At 44.4% G+C, this 14,060-nt stretch overlaps 1 pseudogene across 1 annotated transcript in view; it reads left to right on the forward strand.

Annotated features, from left to right (window-relative positions):
• Positions 1–10,658: 10,658 nt before the first annotated feature.
• The window catches only part of LOC309791976 (zinc finger C2HC domain-containing protein 1A-like), a 36,546-nt pseudogene continuing 33,144 nt past the window's right edge, over positions 10,659–14,060 (forward strand). Inside the window, exon 1 of the transcript in view lies at positions 10,659–10,811. The product of the transcript in view is annotated as a zinc finger C2HC domain-containing protein 1A-like (transcript). The remainder of the gene's footprint in view (positions 10,812–14,060) is intronic.

The raw sequence follows: 14,060 nt of genomic DNA on the forward strand, positions 1-14,060 counted from the left end.
CATTGTCAGGTGCGTGCATCCTCTACACGTGCTTGTGCTTTTGTGTACTTTACTGTACAGTACTGTATGGAGTACGGTAGTACAGTATCTTTTTTTCAAGTCCAGGATGTCCAGAAGCAAGAGTACAAGCAGTGGTGATGTAGCTGGTACTACTGTACTTTCCAAGGTACTGCACTGTAAGATTAAAAATGTTTTCTTTATTTTTTTGTTTTTATGTATGATTTGTGTGAAAATTATTATAAACCTATTACAGTATGGTACTATATAGCCAATTGTGTTAGTTGGGTACCTAGGCTAACTTTGTTGGACTTAGGAACAAATTGGACTTATGAACGTGCTCTCAGAATGGAATTCGTTCGTATGTAGGGGACTTACTGTATTATTGTGGGACTAGAAGAATCCCTACCACAACTACCAGCAAATTGTCCATTCTCTACCATTGTTATACCCTTGCTTCCATTATTAATGGAGTGGAATGTGTTTTAATGTTTCTTGTGTTTTAATGTTCTACTGAGAAATAGTCATGGTCATTACCTAGGTCAGCATGTGTATCCGCTAAGCATCTCCTGTGTGGCCAGCACTGTTTGGACTCAGAACGAAGACTCTTCCTTGTTTTTCATTGACTCTGCAACTGGAGAACAATACAAGAGTATTTATGATTTGATACTCATTGGAATCGTACATAATTAGGTGCTCTAGAACAGCTCTGTCCAGTAGAACTTTCTGAAATGATGGAAATATTCTAGCTCTGCACTGCTCAGTACAGTAGCCACTGACCACCTGTGACTATTGAACACTTGAAATGTGGTTAGTGTGACTCAGGGGCTGAGTTTCTAATTTCATTTTAATTTACATTTAAGCAGCCATATGTGGCTACTGGCTACCATAATGAACGGTGCAGCTCCAGTATATCTAAGGAGAGATGGCTGTGGGCTCCAAGAACTCAGGAAGGAGGTAGGACTGCAGCCTGATCTTAGAAGTAAGGAGGAAACTGGAGGACCACTCCATCTAGGGCAACAGCATGAACAGAGGCTTTGAGGAAGGGGAAAGTGTGCACTTTGTGAACATTACAGAGGGAAGAGCACTGAGGGAAGTTAGATGAGTGAGACTTTCTGAAAGTGTCAGGGAAGAAGTTTCTAGAATCTAGACCATTCCTCTATTTCACAAGTTTGGTATGAGTATTTTACCTGCATTAAACCTCCCATATTTGGAATAGGGTTGCATAGTATTGATTTTGTTATGCTTTTTATGAATAAATGAATTCCATAGAGTTATACCATAGAGTGTACCAGGTGTTCATCGAAACTTTCAATACAAATCCAGTGAGAATCTAAAGATAATTAAGAAGCGATTACATAGCAGAGGTTAAAGGAACCCACAAGGGTTGTTTAGTCACCCAGAGGCTAACAACAGCAGAAGCCAGAGGGAGCAAAGGGAGAGACTGTATCCACAGAGTCTGTGGAGAGCCGGAGCCATGGGAGAGGGGTTAGCTGCCTGGAGACACAGTAGCAGAGAGGTGTAGGCTGTGCAGAACCATCCAGTCCAAGCAGGGAGAGAACGAGAGGATAGTGAAACCTCTTGCCTGCTGCCCCCTGCTGGTGCCTCTCAGTAGAGAAAGGCAGCCAGGAGCAAGATGGCATGAGATCACAGGTAACGCAGTCCACAGGAGTCAGCCTCCCATCAGAGCTGGACAGAAAAAGGCGAGAATGGATCATGGAGCAGGGGCGGGGAAAGGAGGTAGAAATAAACAACTCTCTTTTTCTTAATGTTTAAAAAAGTAGTGTCTTAGTTAGTGCTGCTAAAACAAAAATACCGTAGGCTGGGTGACATAAACAACAGAAATTTACTTCTCACAATTCTGGAGGCTGGGAAGTCCAAGACCAAGTTGCTAGCTGATTCCGTTCCTGGTGAGAACTCTCCTCCTGGTTTGCAGACAGGTGCTTCCTTGCTGTGTCCTTGCATGATTGGGGGTGTGGGGGGGTAGCAGTAGTATAAGTGGGAGAGAGAAGGAGAAAGCAAGCTCTCTCATGTCTCATGTTATAAGGGCACTAATCCCATTCCTGAGGGCTCCACCCTCATGACCTAATTTCCTCCCAGAGGCCCCACTTCCTAATACCTTCATATTGGGGATTAGAGCTTCAGCATATGACTTTGGGGGCAATACAAATATTTAGTCCATAGCAAATGGTAAGGTGGGAACTATATAAATATCTAATATGTTGGTTAAATTATGAAAAAACCATACAGTTGAATGTGGTGCAGCATTGAAATTATATGCAATGACGAGAAAATTCTCACTAGACATTAAGCAAAGAATATGAGAATAGCGTATACAAGAAGTTTAAAATGTTATTTTTAGTGTATATTCAGTAAACATATAAATGTGTATTATTCATACTTACGGGGAAAAAAAAGAAATACACCAATATTTTAACAGTGGTATCTCTGGATGGTGGTTTGAGGGTGCTTTTTATTTTCTTCTTTGCACTCTCCTCGGTTTTCCAGATTTTCTAAAGCAACATAATTACTGCATTTTTCTGATCTGGAACAATGTTCTGTTGTTCTTGAGATATCTGCAGGGCTACACTGAGCAGAGAGCAGTATGTGACCATGTCTTTTTTATCAGTCATTCACTAGCTCTGCAGTTAACTTGAGTCTCACTATATACAGTACCCATTTCTGCAGTGATGACAGGGACCTGAGTTACATTTCTTAGTGCATTAAAAATGGGATGAGTTAATAAAATGCTCTTCTTTTAAAACATGCCACTGAGAATCCCTTAGGTCCTGGAGAATGGCCTGATTTCCTATTAATCTTTTTATTGCCTCAATTATTTCCTCAAACATGGTTAGTTAATTCAGGTCCCCACCTTTCCCCATTGTCTATTACATTTGGCCTCTGTTAAATATGAATCTTTGGTGGCACTTCCTTATTAAATTGACGGTTGCATAATGCTTTATTGGCATCTGTAAGAGTGAAGCATATTTCTTAGGAACCACGGAGACAGTAGCCATTTCTTTTTTCGGAACTACCTGAGCAGAGCCAGTATTTTGTGCTCTTGTAATCTTCATCTTAAAAACAGCAATTCATCTGTTTCATTGTTTTATTCTTTCCTGATAAGAAAACACTCCCCACTACTGTCCTCCTGATCTATAATCATCCGACCTTGATGGACTCTTGTAAATGGAATCATCGCCAGTGATCTGATGACTTCTCATATTAGTCATCATTTCAGGAAATCCACTCCCTTTCCCTGGCTTGCTTTTTAACCTCCAGCTGCTACCCAATTATTAGTTCTTCGGATGGATGCTTCAGCAGCTTTGCTCTAGTACTTGCTTGTAGTAGATGTTAATAATAATAAGCAGTTCGTAAATGTGTATACAGTGTTGAATGCACATAAGGATTATTGTTCATAACCCGAATTGTAGTCAGTTTTGCCATTAGGTGATTTAGGATTCTTGTGGTTTCAAAGAACAGAAAGCTGGGGACTTCTTGGTGGTGCAGTGGATGAGACTTTGCGCTCCCAACGCAGGGGGCCCAGGTTCGATCCCTGGTCAGGGAACTAGATCCCACATGCATGCCACAACTAAGGATCCCATGTGCCACAACTAAGGAGCTGGCGAGCCACAACTAAGGAGCCTTGGAGCCACAAGAAAGGAGCCCACCTGCCGCAACTAAGACCCGGCACAACCAAATAAAAAAAAAAAGAACAGAAAGCTGAAGTTGGCTTCTGCAAAACAACAGGGCTTGGTGAGGTGTTCCTGATACGCACAGGGAAGAAGTCTCTGACAGGCTTCAGAGCAAAAAGGCAGCAGGACCTCTCGTTTCTCCTTTTCTAGCTACTTCATTTTCTATACAGTCTCTCTACAACTCAAGCCACAGACTGGCAGGTGTTGTCTCACCCCTTTTGAGTTCACTGACTGTGGCCAGAGCCCTCAGAACTCTCCCAAGTGCTCTCCGGTTCTCACCTTTCTGCTCCCAATTATTCTCTGCCCCTTCCCAACCCAATTCCTTATCCTCTGGACAGGAACTCTGATTGGCCCAGCTTGGATCCAGTCAACAACAGCCAGCAGCAGGGCTGTAATGTGTCCCCCTCACTGTCCAGAGATATCCCTTGGGGTCATTGTGAGGCAGACAGACACCCTAAAAGGTGTTGACCACAGTTGTTATGTGGTTGATGCCTCCATTGTACTTAATCAATGACAGGGATATAAAGTTACCAAATTAAAATCTTTTTTTGTATTAATATTTAGAGGAAGAAGCATATAGCTCATGAAGATGAAGCCAGAGGGGAAGAAGTGAGCTTTGAAGACTTCTTTCCTATGTGGCAAGAAAGAACAGGTTATGTTCTTGACATACGAGATTTTCACAGAGAGATGTCAGGGAGATGATGGGATGTGATTAAAGAAACTGAAGTAAAATATCAGAACTAGGAATGACAGCAAGAAAAGTAAACCACGGAAGGGCTAGCTCGTAAGAGGCAGGCAGGTTTCCCATAGTGAATATGGCTATTTTGGTACCACGTTTAAGAATCTAGACACCAACTTATGCATATTTTACAAAGCTTGCATCCTGGAAGTAAGAAGATCCATTCTGAGGCAAACAAAGTACAATTAGCCTTTCTGTGTGGGTCCTATTGCATTGGATCCCCAAATTGAGACATAATGTAGAATACCCACTAGACTTCAGGCAAATCTTAGGCTATATGGTTATCAAATGAACCTTTAGATGAGTATCAGTATTAATTAAGCTCTGTGCTAGGCACTTGAATGAACACTTCATGTTCTTTAACTCATTTAATTCTCACGAGCACCATCAAATAGGTTCCACAATTCCCATTTTATGGAGAGAAAACTGATACTCTGAGAGACAGAAATGACATGGCCAAGGTGACAAGGTTAGAATTTGGAACTCAACCCAGATCTGTCTGACCACAAAACCCTTGGCTTTATTTTTTCAGTGTTTGAGTTGCATTGTTGTAGGTTTTTCTACCTGTTCTATGGATTGTTTGAGGAATTGTGTGAGGAACACCCCTGCTGCATCCCAGGCTAGCTCCCAGGCTAGCACTGTTGTGGACCCGTGAATGGTTAGACCATAAGGCACAACAGGATGCTAAATATTCAATACTATGAGGTTGTGACTGAGGCAGCTGGAGAAGAGGCATCTGCACATCCTAGCTATGGAAGCTTGGGCACGTTCCTTTCACCTCTGGGCTTCATCGCCCTGCACCTGCAAAAGCAAGGGCATAAAAGGACCTACCTGATAGGTGATTGTATAAAGAGTTGATATATGTAAAGATGCTAGAGCAGCACCTGAAACAAAGTAAAGGCTCCTACAGTGGTCACTCTTATTATTACCCACAAAGTGCTAGTCTTGTTAGAATCGGTACTGCCTGCCCGAATGAGGCAGGCAGGATTCAGAGAGAAACAGGCTTTGACACGTCAGGTATTGCTAGGTAAGGAGGCAAACGCTGGATATTTAAAACAGAAGGATCTGTGAACGAATGGCTTCGTTTATTCAACACATGTTTTTTGAACCTGTATGGTGAGGCAAGCACTCAGCTCAGTGTTAGTTAGGGATGGAGAGGCATGGATGGCACAGTGAAAGTATATGGAATGTTCTAGATTCTGACTTCAAAAAAGAGATGAGTCCTAGGAAAATGGCCACAAGGAATTACCTGTGAAAACAATCAGGGGTATGACAGACCTAGGATTGCCTCAGAGAGATAATAATCTAATTTCTTTACCAAGGCCTTGCACAGTTCTTTATTTAGGCAGCAGCGTTAGCACACCCAGGTGCACTGAGGGGTCTTCTCCCCCCACACTCTCTATACCCACCTGTGTCTGTCGACTCACTACAGAATGTATCGCTGTCCTTCACGTTCCAGAATGACACTGCTAAGTCGTCGTATGTCTCAATGAAGGATTATTCAGTTATATAGAACATTCCTCAACTGAAGATAGCTTGAGAAGGGAGAAAAAAGAAGTGATGAGGCATATTAAAAATTAGCTTTTTCTTGGTGGCAGTTTGTCATTTTTCAATTTAGCATCCTTCCCTGTTCTTTTTTCTACCATGTAGATCTGTCTGAGTCTTGATTCAGAGGGGATTTTCTTGCGAGGTGCCTTTCTTCAACCATATGGATAAAATCACCAGGTTTAACTGAAGGCTGTTTGGAGTCTTGCTTTATTTACAGTTGTTGGCCTCAGTCCTAGACTCCAAGGAAATAGTGCCTCTTGGCTGGTGGTGGTCTGCGTCTACTCCCTGGCGTGGGCCTTGTCTTTGACTGGCCTTGGGTGTCATGGCTCCCTAGGACCTGGAACAAGCTCCACCTGGGACCCTCCTGGTTTCCTCAGGCCACCCTCATCCTACTGTCCGATCCCTTAGTCTCTGAAGCCACAAGAGTCTGTTGTCTGTGCCCGTCCGTGGTTCGTGGCATGGAGCAAAGGATCAAGACTGCTTGAGCTGGAAAGAATTTCATTTACTTAAACAAATATATATGTCAACAAGCCCATGTGTAGCACTCCCTGTGTATTAAGCACTTTCTCATTTCACAGATAAAGAAACCAAGGCACACCAAGGTTAAGGAACTTGTCATACAGCTGGTAACTGGCAAAGCCAGGAAATGATCTCATTGAGTAATTCAGTGTCTGCACTGTTTCCCCCAACTGTGCCGCTTTACCCTGCTTAGAGGCTACCTTGTCCAACCTCTTATTTGATTGAGTTATTGTATAAAAAACTCTTTACACACAGTAAGAGCAATGTAAGTGCCGGCTGTTGTTATTAGTGTGTTTAATAGCTGGTGAAAGCTGAGGCCAGAGAAGTAATGCAAGTTCACACACTTAGCCCAGGATTTCCCAAATCATATTCTGCAGAATGCTAGTATCCAAAGGGATGTGATAAGTACTGTATTTTTTTAAAGGATAATGATCAAATAGGGTTGGGAACTGTTGGTTAAAATTTAAAAACAGTCTTTTATACTATAGTACTTCTCAAAGCACTTTCATGTGCTAATGTGTGTTATTAATCTCCCAGAGGTGGCCATGGCACACAGTTTTCTAGACTTAATAGACTATTGTATGGGAAAAAATTAGCATAACAGGACTGAGACTGCTTTTCTTAGAAGGTCCGGCTTGTGAGGTTGGCCCCTACTGGATTTCTGGAGAGTCCCCACAACCCCCTGATCAGAAGGGCCCATGTGCCTAAACCATTTGTCCAAACAATACCATTTATGTTAAACACTTGCTTTCTTTCCGGGAATCTAGAAATTTGGTACCTGCCGAGCCAAGGATGCCTGTGTGACCAGCCCCTGATGAGAAACCTTAGGCGGTGAGCCTCTAATGAGCTTCCCTGGTAGAGAGCATTTCACACATGGTTCACAGTTCATGGCTGGAGGAATTAAAAGCATCCTGTGTGACTCCAAGGGGAGAGGATGCTCGGAAGCTAGTGCCTGGTTTCCTCCAGACTTCACCCCAGGGGCCTTTCCCTTTGCAGATCTTGCTCTGCATCCTTTTGCTGTGATGGGATAAATCTTAGCTGTGAGCACAGCTGTACGTTGAGTCCTGTTGGTCCCCCCAGTGAATCAGCAAACCTGGGATATTCTTTAGGACCTCCCGTCACAACCAGAAAACCCTCTTCTTCATGATGCCTTTTAATGCCATGTGGCTTACTGGGGTTCTACAGCGTACAGTGTGGGCAAGGATGAGCTGTTCAGTCCCACAACTTAGAGGCAGAGATCACCCAACATCACCACTCTGGGCTTCTTGGTGGAAAATGTTAGGGTTCCTGAGGCCCATGTGGAGGTCATTACCAAGTAATCATTTCCTTCCTGGTGGGAATACACAGATTAATTAAACAGTGGCAGAGCAGAACTGGCTGGTACTATTTCATCACACTCTTGGCACAGTTGGGTGGCAAGGGTAAGGATGGAACCAATAGCTTCAAGATAGAACCATCTTTCATGTTCTTCCATTTTTTTAGACTTAGCTCTTTAGCCCAGGATAAAATTATTTATATAATTTTATATTACATTATATTAACATTTGTATGAAAATGTATTATATAAAATTACATATGTGCATAGGGAATTTTTCATGTATCTAGTTAGACAACTCTACTAAAGGGAGGTTTTTGAGCCTCGTGGCCGAGCCTGTGGCTTATCCCTTAGTAAATACGACTTCCTTAAGTTCACTGTAGAGAATAAACAGATGCACCAAGCGTCCCCTGAGAGCAGGTAGGCTGCTATGGTGCATGAAAAACCAGATGAAGAGGGTGAGTCAGCCCCAGTGTGTGTTCCTTCCAGCCCCTTCCCTGGTCTTCCTCCTGCACATTCTTCATGGCTGACTCGTCCTCCTTGTGTTTTTCACAGCTGCTCTAAGTTATATTTGCATATCCTCTGCCATGGGTGTACTTCCTGCAGCCCAGCCTGCTCCAGCTCACTTCCCTACATTGTATGTCTGGACCAGCCTGCATTGTTTGCCTTTGACCTTGTTCTCACAGCCATGGTTGACCTGTTTCCAGATAACATACAGTCTTACAGCCAGAACCAGCCAGTTATTAGTTGGTTTAACTGGCTACTTGCCAAGTTGACTAAACAGTTCGTCATCCTCATGGTCTCAGTACCTTAGGTTCATGCTGGATCCTGCCGCCGTTTATGTGTTTCTTTATGTGTTTCTTGTATCCTTCTTGCTCTTTCTGACGTCTCCAAATCCCAGCTCAGGCCTTACTCTGTCCTCCATGAAGCTGGCCTTCTCCATTGCACCACTGTGGACCTCCCTGAACCTTGAGTTCCCAACAGTATCTCTGTCTGTAGCCTACATGATTATTTTATCTGCTTATACATCCAGACCCACAGTGGTTGAGCTCCTACGAAGAGGAGTCCCTGCCCCCAAGGAGCTCACTGTCTGTCTGAGCTGCTTCGCAGTGTTATATTTTTCACACACCAGTGCTAATTCCTCTCTGCATCTCTTAACAGTCTGAGAATCATGAACTCTTCTTGGGTTTTCTGCATTTCCAGAGTGATGAATCTTCAATAGTAAATAGTGGTTAAGAACTCAGGAAAAGGCTCAATTCCTAGCCCATTTCTACAGTCGAGAGCCATATTCATCTCTATTCACTCATCTGTAAACTGGGAATAGTCATATCTCTCCGACCGAGTTGTAAGGGCTGAGGTGGGTAATGTTCATAGCCTAGCACAGGGCCAAGCACGTGCTAATCCTGTAAGTACATAGTAGCTATAATTCTCACTAAGCAGGCCTGTGACACAAGAGTTTGTCATGGTTTTTCCTGGAACTTTGGCCTCAGAGCAGCACTGGGAGATTTTTCCTGGTGGGCAAGATCCTGGCATTGTACCTCCACCTTCCATCAGGTCCAACCTTAGCAAGATAGGAGGAGTTAAAAGAGAAAGCAGTAGAGACTCAGAAAGTCAACAGTGCGTGTCAAGACCTGCCAGGCTTCCTCTGCCCAAGGACGTGCATTTCCACATCCATTTTTGGCATGAAGGTTGCTGTCCCTAGTTTGTTGTGTTTCCTGACAGTCACTCCATGTGGAATGGAGGCTGGAAAAAAGGGAAGACTTTCCACGTCATGACAGAATACAGTGTGCCAGGTGCCATGTATGCAGTCTCCATTTTCACAGCATTCCTGCCGAGAAGGTGATCTTACTCTCATTTGAAAGATTTTATGTTTATTTTTTTATAAATTTATCTATTTATTTATTTTTAGCTGTGTTGGGTCTTCGTTGCTGTGCGTGGGCTTTCTCCAGTTGCAGCAAGCGGGGCCTTCTCATTGCAGTGGCTTCTCTTGTTGCGGAGCATGGGCTCTAGGCGCATGGGCTTCAGTAGTTGTGGCACATGGGCTCAGTAGTTGTGGCTCACGGGCTCTAGAGCTCAGGCCCGGTAGGTGTGGCTCACGGGCTTAGTTGCTCTGCAGCATGTGGGATCTTCCTGGACCAGGGCTCAAACCCATATCGCCTGCATTGGCAGGCAGATTCTTAACCACTGCACCACCAGGGAAGCCCCTTGAAAGATTTTAAAACTGAGACTTAAAGAGGTTAAGTAACTTGACCAAAGTTGCACAGCTAACCCAACACAGACCCAAAGCCTTTCCCCTTAACACCAAACGCCCTTCAGTAAATCAAATCCTTGGAAGTCCTGGCGGAGTCTGGGCTGATCTGTCTGCATTTCCCCTTCTACAAGACCCACTCCCACTCTGCCCCAGGGGTCTGTGGTAGAGGTGACAACTTCACAGCAAGCTTGTAACTCCAGCACCCTAATACAGCCTTTTCAGGGCTGGGACTGGGGTGAGGCAAATGAGAGGCCTGGTGCAAAATGTAAGGGAGACCCTCACTCCCAGGTTCATGTATGTGTCGACCCACAATCTTGCTCACCCTTATCCCAGCCCTGCCCTTCCTGAAGCCAGCTGTCCTGCAGTATAGCCACTGGGATTTGCTAAAGACAGCTACCCCTAGACTTCCATCACGGTGAGAACCAGGATGGGCCTAAGACTGGCTGGCAGGCTGTTTGCTCCCCACACCCACCTCCACCTTTCTCAGATTGCACGTTTCTATTTCCGGACAATTCCTGCCCCTAAAACTCTTCTCCTTCCTCCAAAACTACCTTTCCTGGTTTCTTTTTCACCTGATTTCCCCTCCCAAACCGTAATATGCCTCCCAAGCAGGAGGAGGCCACAGGGATCCTCTGCCAGGGCTACAGAACTGGTCTCACCCCAGGTGTCAGCTCCATTCTGTTGGATGTGGCTGAGTGGATGAGGACTGGGAGGCCAGGCCAGGGCAGAGCGGAGAGCAAGGTGGCCTGTGTGAGTGGGCTTCACCTCAGGCCTGGGATGTGAGTAGTTGTGCTGGCCATTGTTATTCCCCGGGTCGCTCCCTCTCATCATACAGAAGAGGAAACGGAGGCTGTGAGAAGGGGAGTGACTTCCCTGAGCTCAATCAACTGGCTAATGCAAAACCAGGCTTAGAAACCCAATCTGCTACTCCTAGCACATCTTCTTCACTGAGTCGGGAGATGGAGCCCAATTCCATTACTACCATGGCCACCAAATCATAAAAGGAGGCATGATTCATACTTCAGCTGTGCCCAGTTTTTTTTTTTTTTTTTTTGCGGTACACGGGCCTCTCACTGTTGTGGCCTCTCCCGTTGCGGAGCACAGTCTCCGGATGCATAGGCTCAGCGGCCATGGCTCACAGGCCCAGCCGCTCCGCGGCATGTGGGATCTTCCCAGACTGGGGCACGAACCCGTGTCCCCTGCATCGGCAGGCAGACTCTCAACCACTGCGCCACCAGGGAAGCCCTGTGCCCAGTTTTGCTCTCTCTCTCAAAACCTGCCCCTGTAATTGAGTACCAGCAATGTAGTATAGGGGCCATCTACATCAGAATCATCTGGAGTTTTGATTCAAAATGCTGAGTCTCGGGACATCGCCTAGTTCTTCTGACTCAGAAGGTGATTCGGTCACTAAAGTTTAAAAAGTACTAATGTGGAGATTAGACTGTTTATATCAGTGACTTTTTATTTAGTTTCTGAGCTTCTCTTTGTTTTCCTTTGGGGCATGAGGTCAGTATCATCATCTTGTGTTTCTAGTTCTCAGTCAAATTCAACAAGAAATGGAAATCACCATATATTTTATCAAACTGTGATTCAGCCAAGATAGAAATGGGAGAAGGGAATTCTCAAAATAGGAGACATTCAGTTTTCTCTTGTCGGTCATGATAGAGTTATATAGAAAGATCTGTTATTTACCTACTGGTGTGTTTTCAGTAAAATTCTGTTGTCAAAGATGGTAAAACGCTCTTAAGATCTTCATTTTCAGTTATAGGCAGAAAATACATGTCAGTATTTTCCTAAAACTCCTTTATAAGAATTTTGTTTAGTGCATTAAGCCCAGGGTACATACTGGTGGGCACGGCCAGAATCTGCAAATGTGCGTGTTTGACACACAGAGTTTTTCAGAAAATTTGAATTAATTGCCAACATTTTAAAATATTTATTCCATCTTCTACTTAAATTTTTAAAAATATTTCATGTGGGACCACAGTCCCCCAATGCAACAAGCTGATACCCAGTGGCTGGTCTTTGAAACAGACTAAGGCACACTAAAGACATTTGTAAATTCTTTAACATTCCTCCTATGGAGAGGTGGTGTCAGGGTATCCTCCCCTAGAAGGCTGAGTGACTGCCCTGACCAGTATAATGTGGCAGAAACTGGCAGCATCTACTTCCTGTCTCTTGAGACACTTGTTCAGGGAGGTGCACCACCATATAACAAGTTCAACTGCCCTGAGCTCACCATGCTGTGAGAAGCCCAAGCCACAAGAAGACGCCCTAGAAGAGACATCATGGGGAGAAAGACAAAGGTCAAGGAACACCTGGGTGCCAGACACATGACTGAGGAAGCCATCTTGGAAATGCATCCTCCATCCCCATGACGGGACGTCACATGGATCAAAGATGGGCCACCCAGCTGAGCTCTTGATGAGTTCCCATCCAACAAAAGCATAAGCAAAAGAAAAATCCTTGCTTTAAGCCATCAATTCGGTCTAGAGAACTGAAACAAGAGCATGTGTTTCTAGTTTGCTCTGTTCTGGCCTCCATTCTTTCCCCTGGTTTACTTTCTCAAATTGTTTTACATTTTGACTCCTGTAGGTATGTGGGTTCACAATCCATATTTAAACCTATCTGGAGACCCTTGAATTATGTGAACTTTTGAAAATTAGAATACTAAAAATAAATAAATGTGTGTGTGTGTGTGTGTGTGAAAAAATTGGGTTCTGAGGGCAGGAGGGCTGCAGGGAGCAATGGAAATGTCTACGTGAAGTGCTTTATCTTCCACAGACCACCTTCCTCAAGGTGACGACAGCATAAGATCAGGGATTGGTCAGCTCCTCCTCCCTTATCTATAAAAGCAGGTCCCATTCATCTTTGACATTCAGTGAGCCTAGGAGGAAGATAGCTCTGCTTTTGTATTATTTATTTTGAGTGTGTATTTTTGTCTCTTGTAACATATTAGAAAGTATACGGATTCCATGGCAGTCCAACCTGTGGGGCAAAAGAAATGTCTAATTCTTTGTGGAGGCCTGTGCCTTTCTCATCTGGTACCTCTTGCTCTTAGTAAATAGTTGTGGAGTAAATGAATGAACAAGTGAACGTGTGTTAGTCTCCAAGGCTACAAAGACAAATGAGATGTAGTCCCTGCCCTTGAGGAGCTCACAGTCTATCGAACACAGGCAGCAAATTAAATACTGGTTATGCCTCCTGGGTAGCACATTCTTTTATTCAGAAACATCATTTTGTCTGTGTCGAGCCGCTGTTCACACCCATAACGCGGTGGAACGACAGGCTTCAGGGAAACATCCTTCAGAGGAGCCCAGGATAGGGCAGGGGGCTGCAAACCACCCCCCCTGAAGAGGCACCCTCCCCGTGCTCAGGTCTTAACCTTGGCATGAAGAGGGGAAAGGGAGGGACGTCCCATCAGAGCTGTGGAAGGCCGGGCACAGTTACTCAGAAGCCCCTCAGGGACCCATCAGAAAAGCAGGAACAGGACCACTGACGCATGGTTCCATCAGTGTCAGCTTGCATGGACTGCAGAGACGGCTGCAAGGCCACGCCATGGCCGCCACCCCTCAAAGCAGCAGCCAGAGCTGAAAGGTTTCAGGGCAAACACCAGAGTTCTGTTCTGCTTTTTAAGAGAGGTGAGGAAGTCCCTGATTTTCATCAGCCTGACCCATGTGGGCTTTGAGGAATTATCTTTTTTTTCCACCCCAAGTAACTTTGGCAAAGTGTCAGTTTGTGCTTTTTTTTTTTTTTTTTTCCTTTTTCTTTCTTTATAATTGAGGACTTTGGGGAAGTAGGAGAGAGGGGAGGTGAACACTTTTGTTTAAAGATAAGTGGCTTCTGGTTCTTTATTCAACTGGAGAGATTGAGTATCAGTGTCAGTATATTGATACAATCAACATTGTACAGAGCCTTGATTACCATGCTTTGGGGCTTTGAAAGATTTCTTTTTGTTTGTGTTAAATAGCAAGACCACAAGGATGTCAGGAAATTGCT

The sequence above is a fragment of the Mesoplodon mirus genome (genome assembly GCF_964341445.2).
Source record: "Mesoplodon mirus genome assembly, chromosome: 16".
Taxonomy (NCBI): domain Eukaryota; kingdom Metazoa; phylum Chordata; class Mammalia; order Artiodactyla; family Ziphiidae; genus Mesoplodon; species Mesoplodon mirus.